This window comes from Oryx dammah, unplaced genomic scaffold (assembly GCF_014754425.2).
Source record: "Oryx dammah isolate SB20612 unplaced genomic scaffold, SCBI_Odam_1.1 HiC_scaffold_20, whole genome shotgun sequence".
Taxonomy (NCBI): domain Eukaryota; kingdom Metazoa; phylum Chordata; class Mammalia; order Artiodactyla; family Bovidae; genus Oryx; species Oryx dammah.
Window position 1 is genome coordinate 65777172 of NW_024070204.1, and position 19302 is coordinate 65796473.

A 19302-nucleotide genomic window follows, 5' to 3' on the forward strand; every position below is an offset into this window, starting at 1 on the left:
GCATGAAAGTGAAAAGTGACAGTGAAGTCGCTCAGTTGTGTCTGACTCTTAGCGACCCCATGGACTGCAGCCTTCCAGGCTCCTCTGTCCATGGGATTCTCCAGGCAAGAGTACTAGAGTGGGTTGCAATTTCCTTCTCCAATGCATGAAAGTGAAAAGTGAAAGTGAAGTTGCTCAGTTGTGTCTGACTCTTAGCGACCCCATGGACTGCAGCCTTCCAGGCTCCTCTGTCCATGGGATTCTCCAGCCAAGAGTACTGGAGTGGGTTGCCAGTGCCTTCTCCCTTTTAGTCGCTAAAAACCTATTAAATGAAAAAGAAAGTCTAAATCTTTAGTTTCTGTGTATTTTTGAAATGGCCATTTAAAAACTACAATCTATAGCTCTCCTGTCTTCTGTTTCTGACTCATTGTACTTGTATTTTCTTTTTTCTGACCACAAAAAATCTAGATGTCCCAAAGAAATAAATATGGAAGAAATAAATTAATATCATAATGGAATTCTAAAGTTGTAGGAGACTTTGGAAGTGGTCTGAACCACAGAATTTCTTTAAAAATGGTTTTACTATAATCCATGGTGTGTGTGCCGTGTCAGAAGTCACTTCAGTAGCATCCAACTCTTTGCGACCTTATGGACTGTAGCCCACCAGGCTCGCTGCCCATGGCGCTCTCCAGGCAAGAATAGTGGGAGTGGTTCGCCATTTCCTTCTCCGGGGAACCATCCTGACCCAGGGATTGAACCCGTGTCTCCTGTGTCTCCTTCACTGCAGGCTGATTCTCTCCCACTGAGCCATCCTGGAAGCCCATGACCTGGGGAGGAAGGGCATAGGTCCTGAAGCCCACCAGTTTCCGCTTTCTAATAAAAAGAGGTCAGTGCTGGTAAATGCATCCATAGAAACTGAAGTAGAACCAGAATTCTAGTCATCCTCAAACCAGCTGGCAAAAAGGATAATCTACAGAACGAATCACTCACCTATGAGAACTGAAGACAGGTGTTGCTTTCTGGGGACCCATGGGAGTCAATGGTGCAGTTCCAGTCAAAGTCCAAAGTACCGAAAGAGCTAACGATGCAAGTTCAGTCTGAAAGCCAGCAGAGCAGAGACTCAAGAAGAGCCAGTGTCTCAGTTTGACTCTGAAGGCAGGAAAACGGCTCTAGTCTCCAGCCTTTTCCAAAGTCAGAAAGAATCCTCAAAAATCTGTACTGGCCCATGAGCTACCAAAATCATCCTTGGGGTCACCTAGAAGTTGGGTAGCAGAATGAAAAGCAACTGAGCATCTTTCCTTTTCCCCTGAGTATCACCTGGATTATAATTTGCTTTTCCTAGAGATGGTAGAATAGCGTGCTTAAGCCAATGGCATTCGGAGTCACACAGTTTGGGGCTGGAAACCAGCTCTAGCAGCGTTAACAGCTGTGTGATCTTGGGTAGCACCATGCCTGGCACATAGTAGGGCCTTACATAATGGAAAGTGGTAGTGATTTAAGGAAGACGAGAACAAACAGAAGAGAATCTGGGCAGGCGGATCCCTTAGAGACCTTCTTGCCACTATATAGATTGGTAAAGGTCTGGAGAGGTTAAAGGGCCTGCTCTAGCAATCTCATCAGACGGAGAATTGGGGAGTAAACGCCACACCCTGACCCCCAGGCCACTCCTCTCTCCAGACCTCCTCTGGGAGAGCTGGGAACACTAGAGGAGGCGGCAGAACCTATAGAGCGTGTTTTCAGTTGACTGCAAGCTTGGCCTAGAGCACAAGTGTTCCAAGGGTGGGGTGGGTTTGCCGGCCTCTACAATTTAGGCAGCACAATGATTAGAAAAATATCTGACCTACTTGCTACAATTTGTAAATCAGGAAGTTTCATATGAGAGGAACATGGAAACTCACATTACCTTATGTAAAATAGATAGCCAGTGGGGATTTGCTGTATGACTCAGGGAACTCAAACCGGTAACAATCTGTAACAATCTAGAGGGGTGGAATGGGGAGGGAGGTTCCAGAGGGAGGGGACATACTTATACCTATGGCTGATTCAGGTCAATGTTTGGCAGAAACCAACACAATTCTATAAAGCAATTACTCTTCAATTAAAAACAAATAAATTTTAAAATTTTTTAAAAGGGGAAAAAAATGCAAGTTTCTGAATTAAAAAAAAATGAGAAGCCCTGGCTGTCCTGGACCTGTATTTATTCAGACAATAAGTCTTCGGGGCTGACCTGTGCTGCTCCCTCTGGCTGGCTCCATGGTCTGGTTGCCGCAGTCTCCACCCTTCTCTATCGTCTCCTGGTTACTGTAGCCTGCTGTTGCCTGCAGTGCACCTTCATGCCTGACCTCCTGTGTTTTGAACACATAGCCTGCTTCCCTCATGTATGTGACCTGCCCTGTCCTGTGGTCAAGCATTTAGTCTTCTGGCCCTAGAGTGTTTCCTTTAAAAACAAATGTTTTAGGAGACAGAGCTATAAAACATGATCTTATCCACCTGTACCATATTACCTTCTGTTTTCTTGAGTCATTTCTCCCAAACTCGTGGGAAATGAAACCTTCCTCCTCACATGCTTTTGGGAACAGAAAATTCTGCCTGAGGTCATAGTTCAGCCCTTTCTCTAGATTTCCCACCCTGCCTTTCAGTTCGGATCTTACTAGGGGTTACAGTCCTCACTTTTCCAGTCTTCCCTTACCCCAACCCTCTTCCCTTTGCCTGCCCACTAGGTGCCTCTCCTCGCCTCCTCCCTGCAGAAGCCCAGCCGTGTTCTGTCCCCTGCAGCTCAGAGGGGGCCTGCCCTTCCTTTCTGCATCTGGCAGGCAAGAGAATCCAAAGACAGACAGCACTGCCAAGTAAGTGCACCCTGTACCCGGGAGGTGGGGCAGGGGTGGGGTCAGATGTTTTGAATTTCTTAGAGCAGGAAAAATAATCATCAACTTCCCACCCCCATGTGTTGCCCTGCACGGTGGGATAAGCAGTCTTTACCTGCCTTCCCTCCACTTTTAGAGAACAAATGAATAAATGAAATGTCTTGTCTATCTGGAGCTTCTATTTAGAACTACACCACTTTCAAATTTGCTGTGGCCTCTGAACCAGCTTCCCTACCTCCACCTCTTCCCCTCCTACCATGCCTCAAATGCAACCAGGTCTCCCTCCTGCTTAAATGCCAACAAGAGCTCTCCAACACCTCCAGAATAAAGGCTAAGGCCTTGGCCAACTGGGTGCGGCCACCAAGCTTCCCAGCTTCATCTCTCGCCTTCCCATGAGTAGTGGGCACTCAGGCTAGGAAGCCACCAGCTCTCACCTGTTCTTCTGCTTTGCCTGTGGTTCTTCTACTAGGACAGCCTCCTGTCAGTGCTTTAGGGATCAGCCTAACCTCTACCTCCGCCCTGACTCTGTCTCAGAGGTTAGACTGTCTTCCTTCTTCTCTGCGCTGACACCTCTCTGCTGTGACCTGCACAGTTGTGTGACGTTTGCAGATCTGAGGCTCTCAGACAAGGACCTTCGGATTTGTCTGTGTCCTCAGACCCTGGCACAGAGCCTGGCAGGAGGAACGGCTAATAATGACCTGAAGAACTGAAACGGTGCAGTACTGAATTTCAGCCAAGACACAGAAGGGTGTTTGAAACTGGAAGAGGTTGTCCTTGGGTCTTTTGAGAATGTCTCCTGTTTCATACAAACAAAATTTCTGTCCTTCAAGGAGATGCTCATGGGCTTCCTTTCCATTTGCCAGTCACAGGCCCTTCCTCTTCTTCCTCCCACAGAAATACATCCTTCCATCAAAGACATTGGACCACAAAGTGTCTTGAGTTATGACTGACCATTTTATGGCTCTAAATCTTATTACTCCAAATGAACCGTGAGCTCCTCAAGGGTAGATTTGTGATATCCATCCATTCATCATCCATCCTTCTGTTCATCCATCCATTTATCCATCCATCTATCCATCTGACCATCCATCCAAGTAGCATGAATCCAGCCATCCATCAGTCCTTTCCTCCATCTGATCACTCATCTACCCATCTATTCATCCAACTATCCATCCATTCACCCATCCAACCACAAGTTCTGTAACAGGGTGATTGCCCCAGGTGTGGGTGACAGAAAAAGCCTGGTGTGGCAGGAGCAGCAGCAAGAACATGGGGAGGTGCAGTTAAGCGGGTGCTTTAGAGCTGGGAGGCTGCATCCAGGAGCCCTCTGTCTGGGTATCAGCAACACCAAGACATCAGCCTATGTTTAGGCAGCACTGTAGCACTGAGCTGGCATTCCAAGTGCTTCATTGTTCATTCATGTATACAAACATGCTCAATAATAGAGATGTATTTTTCCTGTGATGTCACTTTCTCTTACATAATGTGAAGTGTCTATTTATATACACCATATATGTCTATATATAAATATACACACAGCACATATGTATAAGCACACGTGCACATTGCTTCTTTCTCCCTGACGCTCAGTCTACCTAAAATAATTCACTGAAATGCAGACACTGTCATCATCTTCGTAATTATATAAGTATCACATCTTATAATCTGTCACCAAGCCATGTCTGACTCTTTTGCGACCCCATGGACTATAGCCTGCCAGGTTCCTCTGTTCATGGGATTTCCCAGGCAAGAATACCCAAATGGGTTGCTATTTCCTACTCCAGGGGATCTTTTAGACTCAGGGATTGAACCTATGTCTCCTGCTTGGCAGGCAGATTCTTTACCACTGAGCCATCAGGGAAGCTATCACATCTTATACTTCTACATAATATTATATATGTATATATTATGTCCAGAGTCCGAGTCCCCAAAACTGAGAGAATAAGACGTCCACAGCAATGCAAAAGCATAAAGGGGTTTATTGCTAACTCGAGTTAGGGCCCAGGTGTCATCCAGCACAGTGGAATCCGACAAGAGCCCCCAGCTCTGAATCACATATACTTTTATACAGACAGTTCTTTGTTTCTGTAACAGCATAGCTGATTGGTTAAACCGTATGCGCGCATGGGACTTTTAAACCTAGCATCTCTATCTGGATTGGCTCGGGTCTGGCGCAGGCGGGGGTGGGGGGGCGCTACGGGGATTTTTCTGATTGGTCTAGCTACACTGCCTGCGGGAGTTCCCAGTGCCTCAGCTTTTCTAGAGACTAAACCTCAGGCCTAGCCTGCCCTTTAGAGCCTGTCCTGGCTCCAGTTTGGTCTTAACAATATATATATGATATTTATGTAACTCTTTAGTCAATACTACTTTACCAGGAAAATCGAATGCATGCTCACAACAGTCCCACTGGATAGGATAGGTTTGGTTTCCCCATCTCACAGATGTGGAGTCTGAGGCTCAGAATGATAAAGTTACTTGCTCAGCGTCACACAGACAGAATGGGGTGCTGGTGTCGGGGAAGCAGTCCTGGAGCCCAGGTCTGCATGATTCCACCTCCCTGCTGCCTGTCCTAGAATTTCCAGACCCAAAGTGACCTGAGAGAGTGGTCAGACAGTTGGCTGAGTCAGGAGCTGCCTGTGGCTGCCAAAGAGTTCGCCTCTATTTAAAGAAAGCGCCATTCAGGAAACGGGGACCTCGGCCATGGCTGCACAGACCAGCTGGGCTCCGGGGACTCGTTGGAGCTGCCCAGCCATGAAGAGCCCCTGCACAACAGATGCACTAACCCAGCAGTCAGAGGTGACCCCCAGAGGTCACTAGCCCCTGGTCGAGGAGAAGGAGCACAGACCCGTGATGACTTTTCCCGTGGACCATACAGGGAGGGGACTGGGCCGCCTGGGGATTTGTCCAGGCCTTCGGGGTCAGACTGAGAATCACATGCACTAGCTTGGGTTATGTGTCGGACATCCATTAGGTACTTTCACATGCATTCTCCTAGTTACCCTTCAAGAAAGGTACTATTAATATCCCCATTTACAGAGAAAGAAAGTGCGGCACAGAGAAGTCAAGTGTCTGACCCAGACTCTCACAGCTACTAAGCAGTAGAGTTCTATTCAGTACAGTGTAACATCCATTCATCCATCCATCCATCCATCCATCCACTCATTCGATAAATGTTTATGACATGTCTCATAAACATGTACCAGACACTGTTCTAGGTACTTGGAATTCATGGGTAAACAAAACTGACAAAATCCCCACCTTCATGGAGCTGGCATTCGAGTGCCACAGTGCCAGAGCCTGTTCAGTAAGTATAGAAACAAAGAAAAGGGTGCTGTTGTCCAATGGAGGAGATACATCGATGGAAAATTTAACAGCACTGTGGAAAGTTCAGTCTGTTTTGATAGGGGTTCGCAAAGGGGCTGAGAGAACAAAGGGTGGACATCAGGGAAGGCTTCCTGGAGGAGGTGTTACCTAAATTGAGCTCTGCAGAGAATGAAACTTGAACCTGATCTCTTTTAGCTGCCGCACCCTTAAAGACCTTGACAAAGCTTGAGACCTGACTTGTTCTTTCAAGTACAGCTTGAGCAAGAGCCCAGAGGCAGCAGGCAGGTCTTGGGTTCAGGGAACTCTAGTTCTGGTTACAAAGGTCAGGGATCAACCCCGCTAAAGAGGACAGTGGGCTCAGATGGCCTCGGGCTTTCAGGAAGCACTGGTGAGTTTTAAGCAGGAAAGTGGCCCAATGCCACTGAGGGTTTCAAAGATCCCTCTGAGGCTGAGTAGAGGCTGAAGTGGAGGTGGTGAGGATGGTGGCTGGATGAACTGAGGGCTCATCCAAGCAATGGCAGTGGAAGTGAAAATTGTTTTGTAATTTATCTTTTTAGAGGCAAAACTATCCTTGCTCATTAAAATACAAGGAAGGAAGGGAGAGATAAGGGAGGGAAGGAAGGAGGAAAGAAAGAGGGAAGGAGGAAGGCAAGAAAGAAGGAAAGAAGATGGAAGGAGGGGAGAAACATAGCTAACAGCAAAGTCAAGCCAGCGTTCTCTTTTAAAACATTTTAACATTTTATATTGAACTATTTCACAGGGATAACTGAATGCAGTTTATACTAAATCATAAAGCATGATGATGAAACAAATACCCATAACCCCTCCATTCAATGTAGCCAAGGCCATCCTAGCTGAGGCGGATCCACCTTGATGCCCTCCCCACCCCCATCCCCACACATCTAAACCCGCTGTGAGCTGACCACTCCCTGCGTTTCATTTGGTCTCTTCCCCTTGCTTCACTTTCTGTGTTTACCAAATACAATGTGTGTCTAATGTGCTTATGTGCTTATTTTCTTGTTTTCAAGCTTTATCAAAAATGCATCTTGGATCCTTCTGCAACTTGCATTTTAAGTTCCATAGCCTGTGTCTCCAGTTTAACCATGTTGACCCCCATGGGTGCAGGGTTTTTTTTTTTTTTTTCTAAATTGGGCTTCCCAGGTGGGCTCAGTGGTAAAGAATCTGCCTGCCAATGCAGGAGACACAGGTTTGATCCCTGGGTCAAGAAGATCCCCTGGAGAAGGAAATGGCAACCCATTCCAGGATACTTGTCTGGGAAATCCCACAGACAGAGGAGTGTGGGGTCACAAAAACATCGGACACAACTTAGCAACTAAACAACAATAGTTGACGTACAGAAATGTTATATGTTACAAATGTACAATATAGTGATTCCCAATTTTTAAAGGTTATATTCTATAAAGTTATTAATAAAATATTGGTTACATGTCCTGTGTTGTACAGTATATCCTTGTAGCGTATTTTATATCTAAGTTTGTGCCTCTTATTTCCCTTATTTTATACCTAGTAGTTTGTACCTCTTGCTTCCCTACCCCTCTACACCCCTCCCTTCTCCCCACTGATAACCACAAGAGTGTTCTCTATGTCTGATTCTTTTCTGTTTTATTCACTAGTGTGTTGCATATTTTAGATTCCACATGTAAGTGATATCAAACAGTATTTGTCTTTCTCTGACGGGCGTGTTTCACTTAGTATAATGTCCTTCAGGTCCATCCATGTTGCTGCAAATGGCAACATCTTATTCTCATAACTGAGTGGCATTCCTTGTGCATATATACACATATATATCTCATGTATTCTTTTACCCACTCATCTGCTGAGGGGCACTCAGGCTGCTTCCATAGCTCGCCTACCGTAAATAATGCTGCTGTGAATACTGGAATGCATGAATTTTTTGAATCCATGTTTTGGGGTTTTTGGATATATACCTAGGAGTGGGGCTGCTGGATCGTATCATAATTCGACTTTCAGTTTTCTGAGAAAGCTTCATACTGTTTCCATGGTAGCTGCCCCAGTTCACACTCTCACCAGTGCAGGAGGTTTCTCTCCACACCCTCGCCAACACTTGTATCTTGTGTTCTGACGGTAGCCTCGCTGACAGGTGTGAGGTGATATCTCACTGTGGTTCTGATGGGCATTTCTCTGATGATTAGTGATGTTGAACATCTTCTCATGCGCTTTTGCCCATCTGCATTTCCTCTTTGGAAAAACCTCTCTTCAGTTCCTCTACCCATTTTTTAATGGGACCGTGTGTTTGTTTGACATATGAGCTGTTTATATATGTTGGACGTGTGTGTGCTCAGTTGCTCAGTTGTGTCCAACTCTGTGAACCCCTTAGACTGTAGCCCACCAGGCTCCTCTGTCCATGGGATTTTCTAGGCAAGAATACTAGAGTGGGTTGCCATTTCCTACTCCAGGTAATCTTCCCAACCCAGGGATCGAACCCACATCTCTTGCGTTTCCTGCATGGACAGGCGAATTCTTTACCACTAGCCCCACCTGGGAAGCCCATATATGTTGGATATTAACCCCTTATCATTCATATCATCTGCAAATATTTTCTCCCAGTATGTGGTTATACTTTATTTGCTCTCACAAGTACATGGTGTATTCAACTCTGTGTCTATGACTCAATTTACTTGCCCATCCTGCTGTCAGTGGGCCTATGGATGGTACCCAGCTATTTGCCATCCAAACAGCGCTCTTTTAGGCATTTGCGGGCACAGCTCGTGAGCACCTGTGCGTGTTTCTCTGAAGTTTCTCTAGGCAACCTTGGGGTAGAACTGATGGCTTGTGGGCCCCCTCCATGCTGCTGACCTAAGCAGGTCCAGTGGCCCCACTTGGGTCTGGGTGCTGGTCTGTGAGGAGGAGGCCCAGGCCAGCCCAGGCCCAGGCTAGCTGCAAGGGCTCAGTAGGCGCCCCGTCTGTCCCTCGCTTGCCAGCAAGACCGGCAGCCCTCCAGCTAGACACTAACCAGGTCACAAGACAGCATCTCTCACACTCTGAGCTTGTTCCCTTTCCTCCAGCACTTGGGCAGAGTGAGGCTCTGTTCACAAGCCACTGGAACCAAGGGAGAGGGTAATAAGAGCAGCTCTTGAAGTGGCTGCACCCCAGGCCCTGTTCAAACCACTTTCGGTATGTATCAACTCACCTCATCTTCATAACCGACCGCACGAGGTAGACACTGCATTACTCCCATTTTACAGATCAGAAGCTCGAAGTTCTGGCCCAGAGTAACCCGTGCTAAGTGGAGAGATCAGCTTCAAACCCAGGCAGCCTGGTCGCTGCCCTCCCGGCCGCCCTGCCAGCCTGGTCGCTGCCCTCCCGGCCGCCCTGCCAGCCCAGCTGCCACAAGGTGGAGAGAGCTCCTTACCACTCCTGGATCCATCAGCACTCTTTTACTTGCAAAAGTAAAAGGGAAAGAAAAGAAAAAAGAAACAGAATTCGAATGAATGAACAGAAAATGGAGGACTTAGTGGATGACAAAAATAAATCCAGAAAAGACAGGTAGGAAGCAGACACAGGGGCCTCCTGGGCACAGGGAGGCAAACACTCTCAGACACCCCTCCCCGGCTACGTCTCTGAATGTGCTCTGTTCAATCTCTTTACCACGCGAGGGGCTGACTGCAGCCGTCACCTCCCCTTCTAGCACACCCACCAGTTATGAGGGAAGGATACCGATCAGCTCTGCCGGGGCCTACGTCCTCTCCTGGATCCTCGCTCGTGGCCGGGGGAGGTTGGGTGGTGGCTGTGCTGCAGAGAGGCTCCTGGGCCCCCGCTGTTCCCAGGAGGGGCAGGGCACAGCCACAAGCCCTGGCGAGGGGTGAGGGACCATGAGCAGGGCCCTCAGCAGGACCGCCAGCAGTGGTGGGTTCACCGGGACCCTGCCGAGGAACGGAGGAAGCTTGGGCGGGGGGCCGCAGGCGGGGTCCCCGCCTCCTGTGGGCACTCCTCACAGTGCGTGCAGCTCTTCCTTCTCGAGCAAGGCCTGGGTCTTTACCCAGGATTCAACTAGACTGAGAGGAAGTCCTCTTTTAGCAGCTTTCTATTTGGCATTCCAGGAAAAGAGATTTTCTCCTGGGATTTTTAGTCAGCAAAACCCTCCTTCCACATACCTCACCCACGGAGGGCCCCGGGACCATCAGGAGCATGGACATCCAGGGCTAGGGGAGCTGCAGAGCCTTGGGAAGCGATCGGAGGTCCTCTCCTGACCTGCTGATGACAAGCCCTGCGGCCCCGGGGGCCACTGGCCCTCGTCAGGGGGGCACAGGTCCTCACACTCAGCGGAGTCAGCTCAGGGCAGAGGGAAAGGAAGCAGAAAGCTGGGCAGGGGGCATGTGAGTGGTCATGAGAAAATTCCTCGTGGGCTGGCCTGGCTCCTCACTGCCCATCTCCCCTCTGAGGTCACCCAACCCTCACCTAGCCCTGTGCTCTGGCCATCCCAGTGGAACCCACAGAGTCTGATGTGTCCTCAGTGAAATCAGGTCAGGGAACATTCGAGAAGCAACTTGGGGAGTCCAGCAGACACAAATCTGGACAGGAGAACAAAGCCGACCTGTCCACCAAGGAAACTCAATCTGCTTAAGGCTGACGCTCCCGTGTGACAGAGAAGAAAGGGCGCCTTCATGGGCTCAGCCCTGCTGCCTGAGGCACAAGGCCCGCGGGTGCCCTGTCCACTCTCATTTGTATCCTGGGACCTGCTCGCCCCTCACAGCCTGGGGGTGGGTACGGAGAAGTCCCCCCTCCCGCCCCGCCCCAGGCCACTGAGGAGAAGGGAGGTGGGAGAATAGAATCAGGAAAAGCCCTGAGTGATGAATGACCTCAAGGTTAAGGCTCTGAAGATCGAAAAAAAAGACAGTGTGTTTTTGTCCTGGAAATTGGCTCATGGACAGATTAAATTTAGGAGTAACTGGGGCAGATACGCAGGGAAGCGTGTTTCCTTAATGAGCCTGTCTTTATTTAACTGCTTAATCATTTACTGGGCCAAAACATCTAGAGGTGACTCCAAAAGTCACCATGATGAAGACACTGATGGACTGTATCCTGTTGGTCAGTTTCAGGGCCGGGCTCCTGCAACCTGGCCTTGCCATGCCAACGGGGTGAGGGCGGGCGGCACCGACCGCCAGGATGGTGCAGCTATGTTGATGGCCCCCACGACACAGCCGCTCTGCTCAGGAATAACTGTCTTGCATGTCATTTTCCTAATAGGGAGGTGACTGAGAAAGGCAAAATCAATTTGGATGGTGCTTCCTCCTCCTGCCCGGACACCACCTCGCTCCAGCCAGCTGTGTTCCCTCCACTGCACTTCTCATTCATCCAACAAAGTGGTTTCAAGCAATCAGTATATGTCCTGCATGGGGCAAAAGGGCATTGAAGAAAAAGCAAAGAAAGCTGGGTTCAGAGGGAAGAGTGGGGGGAATGAATGGGAGGAGCTTGGTCACTTTTAGGGAAACTATTCTGTCTGAAGGGTCTTCCCAGGTGGCTCAGCGGTAAGGACTCTGCCTGCCAACGCAGGAGATGTGGGTTCAATCCCTGAGTCGGGAAGATCCCCTGGAGAAGGGCATGGCAACCCACTCCGGGATTCTTGCCTGGAGAAGCCCATAGACAAAGGAGCCTGGAGGGCTGCAGTCCATAGGGTCACAAAGAGTCGGACATAACGGAAGGGACTTAGCACATACGTATTCTGTCTGATACAGTTTTGGTGGAGGCAGGCATGACGCTTTTGTCAAAACCCATAGACCTGTAGAACCCAGAGTGAACCTTAATGGAAACTATGGACTTTAGTTATAATGATGATAATATCCCAGGAGTGGTTCAGCAGTTGTAACAAGGGCACTGCCCTAATGCAAGATGGTAGAAATAGGGAAATGTGGAGGGGCTGGGGTGGGGTGGGGTATGGGAACTGTCTGTATTTTTTAGGCAATTTTTCTGTACCTGAAACTACTCTGAAAAGTCAAATCCGTTTTTTAAAAACTATAAAAGACCATAGTTCAGTTCAGTTCAGTTCAGTTGCTCAGTCGTGTCCGACTCTTTGCGACCCCGTGAATTGCAGCACGCCAGGCCTCCCTGTCCATCACCATAAAAGACCATAAGAGGGGCTTTATCTACACTTGAGCACCTGCAGAGATGTGCTTAAAACCATAATCTGGGTGATGGTCCTTTGGCCGTGGTCACATGACTGCCTGCGGGAATGGGAGGGAACCATGGTTTTGAGTGAGCATCAGCAGGCCCTGCCTACTTGCTACATTTCTATGGGAGTGGGGGAAAGAAGCTCATTATTCTGGGAAATATACCAGAACCAAGATGACGAGAGGCAGAGAGAGGGGTATGTCTATAGCTCAAAACAATAGAGTCAGCAAAGTAATAAGATTTTATATTTGGGGGGCATCTTTTCTTTCATAATACAAATTGTGGGGAAGCTGGACAAAATGTTCTCAGTTGGTGGATGTGAATGAAATGCTTATCAGGCCGTGGAGAGGTGGAGCCTTTAAGGAGGAAGGTCGAGATTTTTGTATGGAACAAAAGAGGACACAGAGTAGAACAGGTTGAGAAACACTGTACATGTGAACTCACCACCACCCTGCAAGCAAGACGGCACGACTCCCATTTTCCAGAAGAGGCAACTCGGGCTCAGAAAGTTGACGTCCCCTGCACATGTCACACAGCTCAGAAGCTGCAGGGATAGAAGTTGAACCCCAGCGAGCCGTGCCAACGTAGTAGCCATCATTACAAACAGCATGTTGTGGGGGCTCCAGAGGACACCAGTGGCGTTCCTGGGGAGAATGGAAAGTGACAGCCCTAAGTCAGCAGGCCAGCAAGTCACCCTCTGCCTGCGAGGGACTGCAGTGGGGGGGACCCCCACAGGGCTGTGTTCCAGGGGAGAAAGACCTTAGGGGGAGAAAGATCTTGATGCCATCCAGAAGCCAGAAGCATCAACCCAGGAAATACAGTCAAAGCCTCATTCGTCTGGATGTCACTCATGTGGGACACTGTCAGCCCAACCTGGGCTGAGTTGAGTGAGGTCCATGCTGTCCTGGGTGTTAAAAATTTTATAGAGCTAAGATGGGAAGGAGGGCACTTAATCAATCTCAATCAACTCTTCAGGAATTTCAGATTATCTGTTTTGTTCTTTGGTTGTTGTTTTTGTTTTAAAGAAGGCGCTAAGGTTCCTTGATGGCTCTGACGGTAAAGAAAGAGCTAATTAGATCACGCAGTGCGTGCAAGGTAAGTCGCTTCAGTCATGTCTGACTCTTTGCGACCCCATGGACTGTAGCCCACCAGGTTCTTCTGTCCATGGGATTCTCCAGGCAAGAATACTGGAGTGGATTGCCATGCCCTCCTCCAGGGGATCTTCCGACCCAGGAATCAAACCCATGTCTCTTACATCTACACTGGCACTGGGTTTGTCACCACTGGCACCACCTAGGAAGACCCAAATCACGCAGTGGGTGATTTCAAATGTGTGTTTCCCTCTTCCTCCTAAAAGCAGGTGAAAGCGGACTTCCAAAGGGCTAAGTGTCATGTGAGGATGTGAAAACAATAAACTCCTAGGAACGTCATGGTGCGGCACAAACTCCTCAGCACCGTCCAGCTGGACTTTGCCACGGTGGACATGTCCTCTACCTGCCCTGTCCAATACAGTAGCCACTGGCCACTCCTGAAATGTGGCTGCCACTCCAGAGAAACTGCATGCATCATTCTATTTAATCAGTTTAGTTAAACAGTCATATGTACCCAGTGGCTCCCACTTTGAACAGGGCAGATTTAGATGGTTCCCCTCTCGGCGCTGTGACTTCTCTCCCTTTTAGTCCAAGTGGTTATTCTCCTCAAAGCAGCGATGACAACAACTCATCTTCCCAGCACGGTCCCTTGTCACAGAAGCCCTTCAATTCAGTTCAGTTCAGTCGCTCAGTCAGGTCTGACTCTGTGACCCCATGGACTGCAGCACACCAGGCTTCCTGTCCATCGCCAGCTCCCAGAGCTTACTCAGACTCATGTCCATTGAGTCGGTGATGCCATCCAACCATCTCATCCTCTGTTGTCCCCTTCTCCTCCTGCCTTCAATCTTTCCCAGCATCAGGGTCTTTTCCAATGAGTCAGTTCTTTGCCTTAGGTGGTCAAAGTATTGGAGCTGGAGCTTCAGCTTCAGCGTCAGTCCTCCCAGTGAATATTCACACCTGCCAATTGGCGCAAACCCTGGGAGAGAAGGGGGCTTTCCAGGTGGCTCAGTGGTGAAGAATCTGCCAGCCAACGCAGGAGACACAAGAGATGTGGGTTTGATCCCTGGGTTGGGAAGAACTCCTGGAGGAGAAAATGGCAACCCACTCCAGTATTCTTGCCTGGGAAATCTCATGGACAGAAGAATCTGGTGGGCTACAGTCCAAGGGATCAAAAGGAGTCGGACATGACTAAGCACACACTGGGAGGCGGGAGTTCTCAGAGCAGGAGAGAAGAAAAGTGGCCCAGAGGGGAAAAGTGACTTTGCCAAGGTCTCCTAGCCTCTGAGGGGCCGAACGGAACAGGATCTGAGGCCTCTGCTCTCAAGAGGGTGGCCCTGCCAGGTTCTCTGAGCTATAAGATACAAACATTTGCCACCAACAAACAAACATATATATCAAGCATCAGTCGTGTGCAACAGCCTGTGCCTGCTTTAGGGACACAGCATTGGAGTCAATAGATGGGACCCTTTCTGCTCCTTCTGCAGTTTCCTACCCAGCAAGCAGGTCACAGGCACCCAGGTGCCTGGGTTGGAGGGCTACTGCTTTGGAGTCAAGGGCACAGGTCAAAAGACCTTGATTCTTCCCATCTTATTCTCATGAGGTATTCTGCACTAGGGAAAAAAATAAGAAAGAGAAGTTTCCACTAATGACTATGTTTTGAACTCACTGCAAACAATATTTCTCCTCCAGAAGACTGACAAGTGTTCATCAGCATTTTCAGGAAGTGGGCAGGAAGGAGGGCGGCAGTCGGGGAGTAGACTGGGTTTGGGATTGGCTTGCCTCACTTGTAAATCCTTGCTCCACCTGCTTACCAGCTGGGTAACCTGGCAGGAGCCTTCCTGAGCCTCAGTCTGTGCCTCAGTAAGATGGGGATAGTGGGGACACTGCATCTTATTTTGGACAGCGCATGGGTCTGGTCCAGCCTAGGGTGATCCTCCGTGATTGATGGTTTCCTTTTTCTTCACCTGGCAGGAATATGGAGGACAGGGAGGGGAGGCTGACCAGGGATTATCTGGCTGGCCAGCCTGGGCAGAACTTGGTCACCAGATAAAGAAGTACTTAACTGTCACCAGGATCCCAGCAGAGCATGCAACATGCTGGATGGTGGAACGAAAGGCAGGACACACACTCTGCCGAGTCCCCCAACTCCTCATTGCCCCTCAGGCTGCCTATCCCAGCTTAGGGTGTTCCATGCAAGCACGTCAGCTTCAAGTGGGGACTGGAGCCAGCCCTCAGAAAGGACCGATGGGCCTGCGCACAGTCCACAGGCCAGAACCCACCACGGCCCAAGTCAAGACCCGTAAGACAACGTGAGCGACCTCCTGGAGCCACCCAGGGAGAGCCCGCTCAGTCAGCATTGACACAGTTTCCTATGTTCTTTCCTGTAGAAGCAAAATCAAAATGTAACATCTGCTTCCCCGAGGCCACATCTTTGGATGGCAAATCAAAGACCCAGGCTGAGTCCTGGCTCTGTGACCTTCCTGCCATGGACAAGTCGCCTCCTTTCAAGTCCTGCACACTGGCTCAGAGCCTCTAGGAAAGCGAATTCAGCTGTCCAAGCCTCAGTTTCCTCTTCAGAAAAATGGTGGTGAAAAACCTTTTATACTTGGGTAGTACTGGGCTTACAGCAGGTATTTCCTAGACCAGTGGTTCTCAAAGTGGGGTCCTTGGGTCAGCAGCGGCACCTGGGGATTTGCTAGAAATGCAAATTCTCAGATCCTGCCCCAGATCTACTGAATCATACTTCTGGGAATGGGGCCCAGCAATTTGTGAATTTTAACGAGACCTCCAGGGCCTTCTGACACTCACGATTTCAAGGCACCGCATTAAGTGGTAGCTGTCTGGGGGTTATCAACAGTCTCAAAACCCCTTCCAGCTCCCAGTCTGACTGTAGCCCTAGCCAGCCAGACCTGGGGAAAGTCCTGGTGCCTCTACTCCAAGCTGCTGACTTTGGGCAAGCTGCTTGCTCTGAGCTTCAGTTTTCTCATCTTTGAAATGGGCGTAACACATGTCTGGCAGTTTGTCATAAGGCAGCAGCTGTAATTATCTCAGTGCCCGGAACATCACAGGAGTTCAGGAATTGGTAGGTCTATTACTGTTGCCGGTTTTCCTGTTAAGCAGGTACAAGGGATTTTTGTTCTCAAAAAGGGTAAAGTTCCTGTGGTGTGAATTCCCAGCCATCTTGCCATCATCCCCCCAACGATGTTCCCCTGAGCAGCAGTGAGTAAATTACCCAAGGGCCCTCTGCTACCCACCGAGGAAGGCTTTCCACGTCCGAATGAGGAAGAGGATTTCAATTACCCAGGATTACAAAGGAGGACCTCGGATACACCATATGGCCTGGGCCTGGCCGCCCTGACGTTCTGCCTGATCGGAATCTCTTGTGTGAGATATTAACATAATATCCCCTTCAAAAGCGATTACAGAGTTGCAGGCAGCAGAATGTCATTTGGTGGCCACAGCCCGCGCTCATCAGCAGCGATGACTAAACAAGCTAATCAAATCAGTACAAATTTGCACATGGGCCTGGCAGCTGGGCCTGAAATCGCCGAGGCGAAGGCATAATCCTGCCGGAGGATGACTTGACTAATGGGCTGCCTGGCCAGTCTGCCTGGTGAGGGCGGCTGCACCCACAGGCAGCCGGAGTCAGGGTTCCAGAAGGGACAGAGACCGGGTTAGCAAACAGCAAAAAGATGGGGAGGAGCAGGAAGAGCGGGGGAACCTTGCACCAGCCCCTCAGCTTCGCCACGTTCTGTGGGGCGTGGGTGGAGAGAGGGACAGACAGAATGGCTGCCACACGCCAGAGGAATGTGGGCTCCAGACGCTGCTGTGGTTCAGCTTTCAGTTCTGCCGTTTGCTGTGTGTTCTTCAGCAAGACGCTTAACATCTCTGAGCTCCAAGTCCTCACTCATAAAATGGGGACACCCGGTGAGTGTTTAACAAACAGTGACTGTTGTTGTTGTTGTTAAAACTGCTCACAAACTTCACATGGGCCTTCGATGTGCCAGGCCCCAGGCTCCGAGAACGCCAAGGTAAGGAGGGCATTGTCCTTCTTTCAAGGAGCACATCATGTGATGGGGGCTCCGGATTAGTAAGTAGAGTGCTGACAGCGGAGAGAATAGACGGGGAGCACCGACCAGGGACAGCCCGGCCTGGGGACCTGGAGAATCACCCGAGAGGAGATACACTGCAGGTGAGCTGGGGTTGAAGTTATGTAGCAGAGCGACCGCAGAGGTAGAGCCTGGAAGTCAGGAGTGCAAGCGCCTGGCCAGGCAGCGGGAGTCCCCAGAGGGGCAGACAGACACCGGCTGCCCAGACCGGCAGGCCATCTGCCTGGGGCAGCGGTGGGGTTCACAAGTCAGAGACCGAGATCAGAAGGTACAGCCATGTCTCAGGAGGCTGGGACGCAGGCACACATGCTACTGGAGAACTTTATCCGCCAGATCGTGGCTCCCAGGAGGCTCCCCGGTCCATGGGATTCTCCAGGCAAGAGCACTGGAGTGGGTTGCCATTTCCTTCTCCAGGGCATCTTCCTGGCCCAGGGAGCAAACCCACACATCTCTGACGTCTCCTGCGTTAGCAGGCAGGTTCTTTACCACTAGCGCCACCTGGAAGCAGTCCATGGGGTCACAAAGCGTTGGACACGCCTGAGCGACTAACACAACAGAGGAAGCAGCAGGAGAGGAAAGTGGCTGGAAGGTGCCTGCTCATCGGCCTCACTGTGAGCCTCTGGGCAAGACCCCTCCCCTCCACCTCCTGCGTGCCTTCCAGCCCCAGTCACCTCCTTTCTACTTCACAAGTCACCACAGCCACGGAAGCCTGCATGAAGACCGACTTGATATTTGTCTCAAAACAGAGGCACCCCTATTTAAAAATCACTCATTTCTAAACGAAAATACTTTTAAACCACTCATTTAAACAAAAACTTTGTAACAATGCCCTAATTGAAGAGCCAGTATCATTTGCCATCAATAGAAGATAGCTGTGAACAAAACAAGGCGATACACCACTACTCAGATGCTGGCACTTCCTGAAGACTGGGCCTCGGGTCTGGAGTGAAGGGGTGGAGGAGATGAGCAGGTGTTCTGGGAAGTGTTTAAGACACCCCAACACCTAGGTGAGACTTTACCATGGGCCAGAATTTTAAGGGGTGGAAGAGACCTGGAGAGGGAATGCAAGCCTCTCTGGGTAATTCAGTGTCATTCAGTACCAGATGTGTGGACCCCCTCTGTGTTCTTGCAGACCACAGGTAAGAGCACATCCGCTTGCTCTGCTTTTGGGGAAATGCTGGCCCCGATCGCCTTGAGCACCATTTCCAGTTAACTCTTCACTGCTGTGAATGTACCAACTTCTCAGCCCAGGCATGACGCATCCATCCTCTCTACTCCCGCCCCAGTGACACAGATCTCAGGACATTCCTGGGAGGGGCTGTGCCTCGCCGGCGCCCTGTGCAGCTTGGCAGGCAGAAGCCCCCTGCCTTTGAAAGATGGCCCTGCTCGGCGTGCTCTGCTCAGGCTCCTTTCAGAAGGCTCTCGGGGAAGACCATCTACGCTCCCTCCCATGGGCCTGCCTCACAGACACCCGTGTCCACGGCCTCCCTTCGCCCACAGGTGCACCCCACCCCGAGCCTCGACTCCACTCCACCTCCGGAACAGAGGCAAAGCCCACGGGGCCCAGGCAGCTCTGAGCCGCCCTAATGGGGTCCCCGTGCTGCCTCCCTCCTGACTCCTCACTGCGTCCCTCTCAGAACACCTGGCTTCAAATGCTCGCTCTGCCGCTGGCCGTTGGACAGCACACCTCACTCCTCTGCACTCAGGGTCCTCATCTGCAGTTCTATGACTGACCTCAGGGGGTCGTGTCAAGAGGCAAATGAAACAGTGCTGACAACACAACAA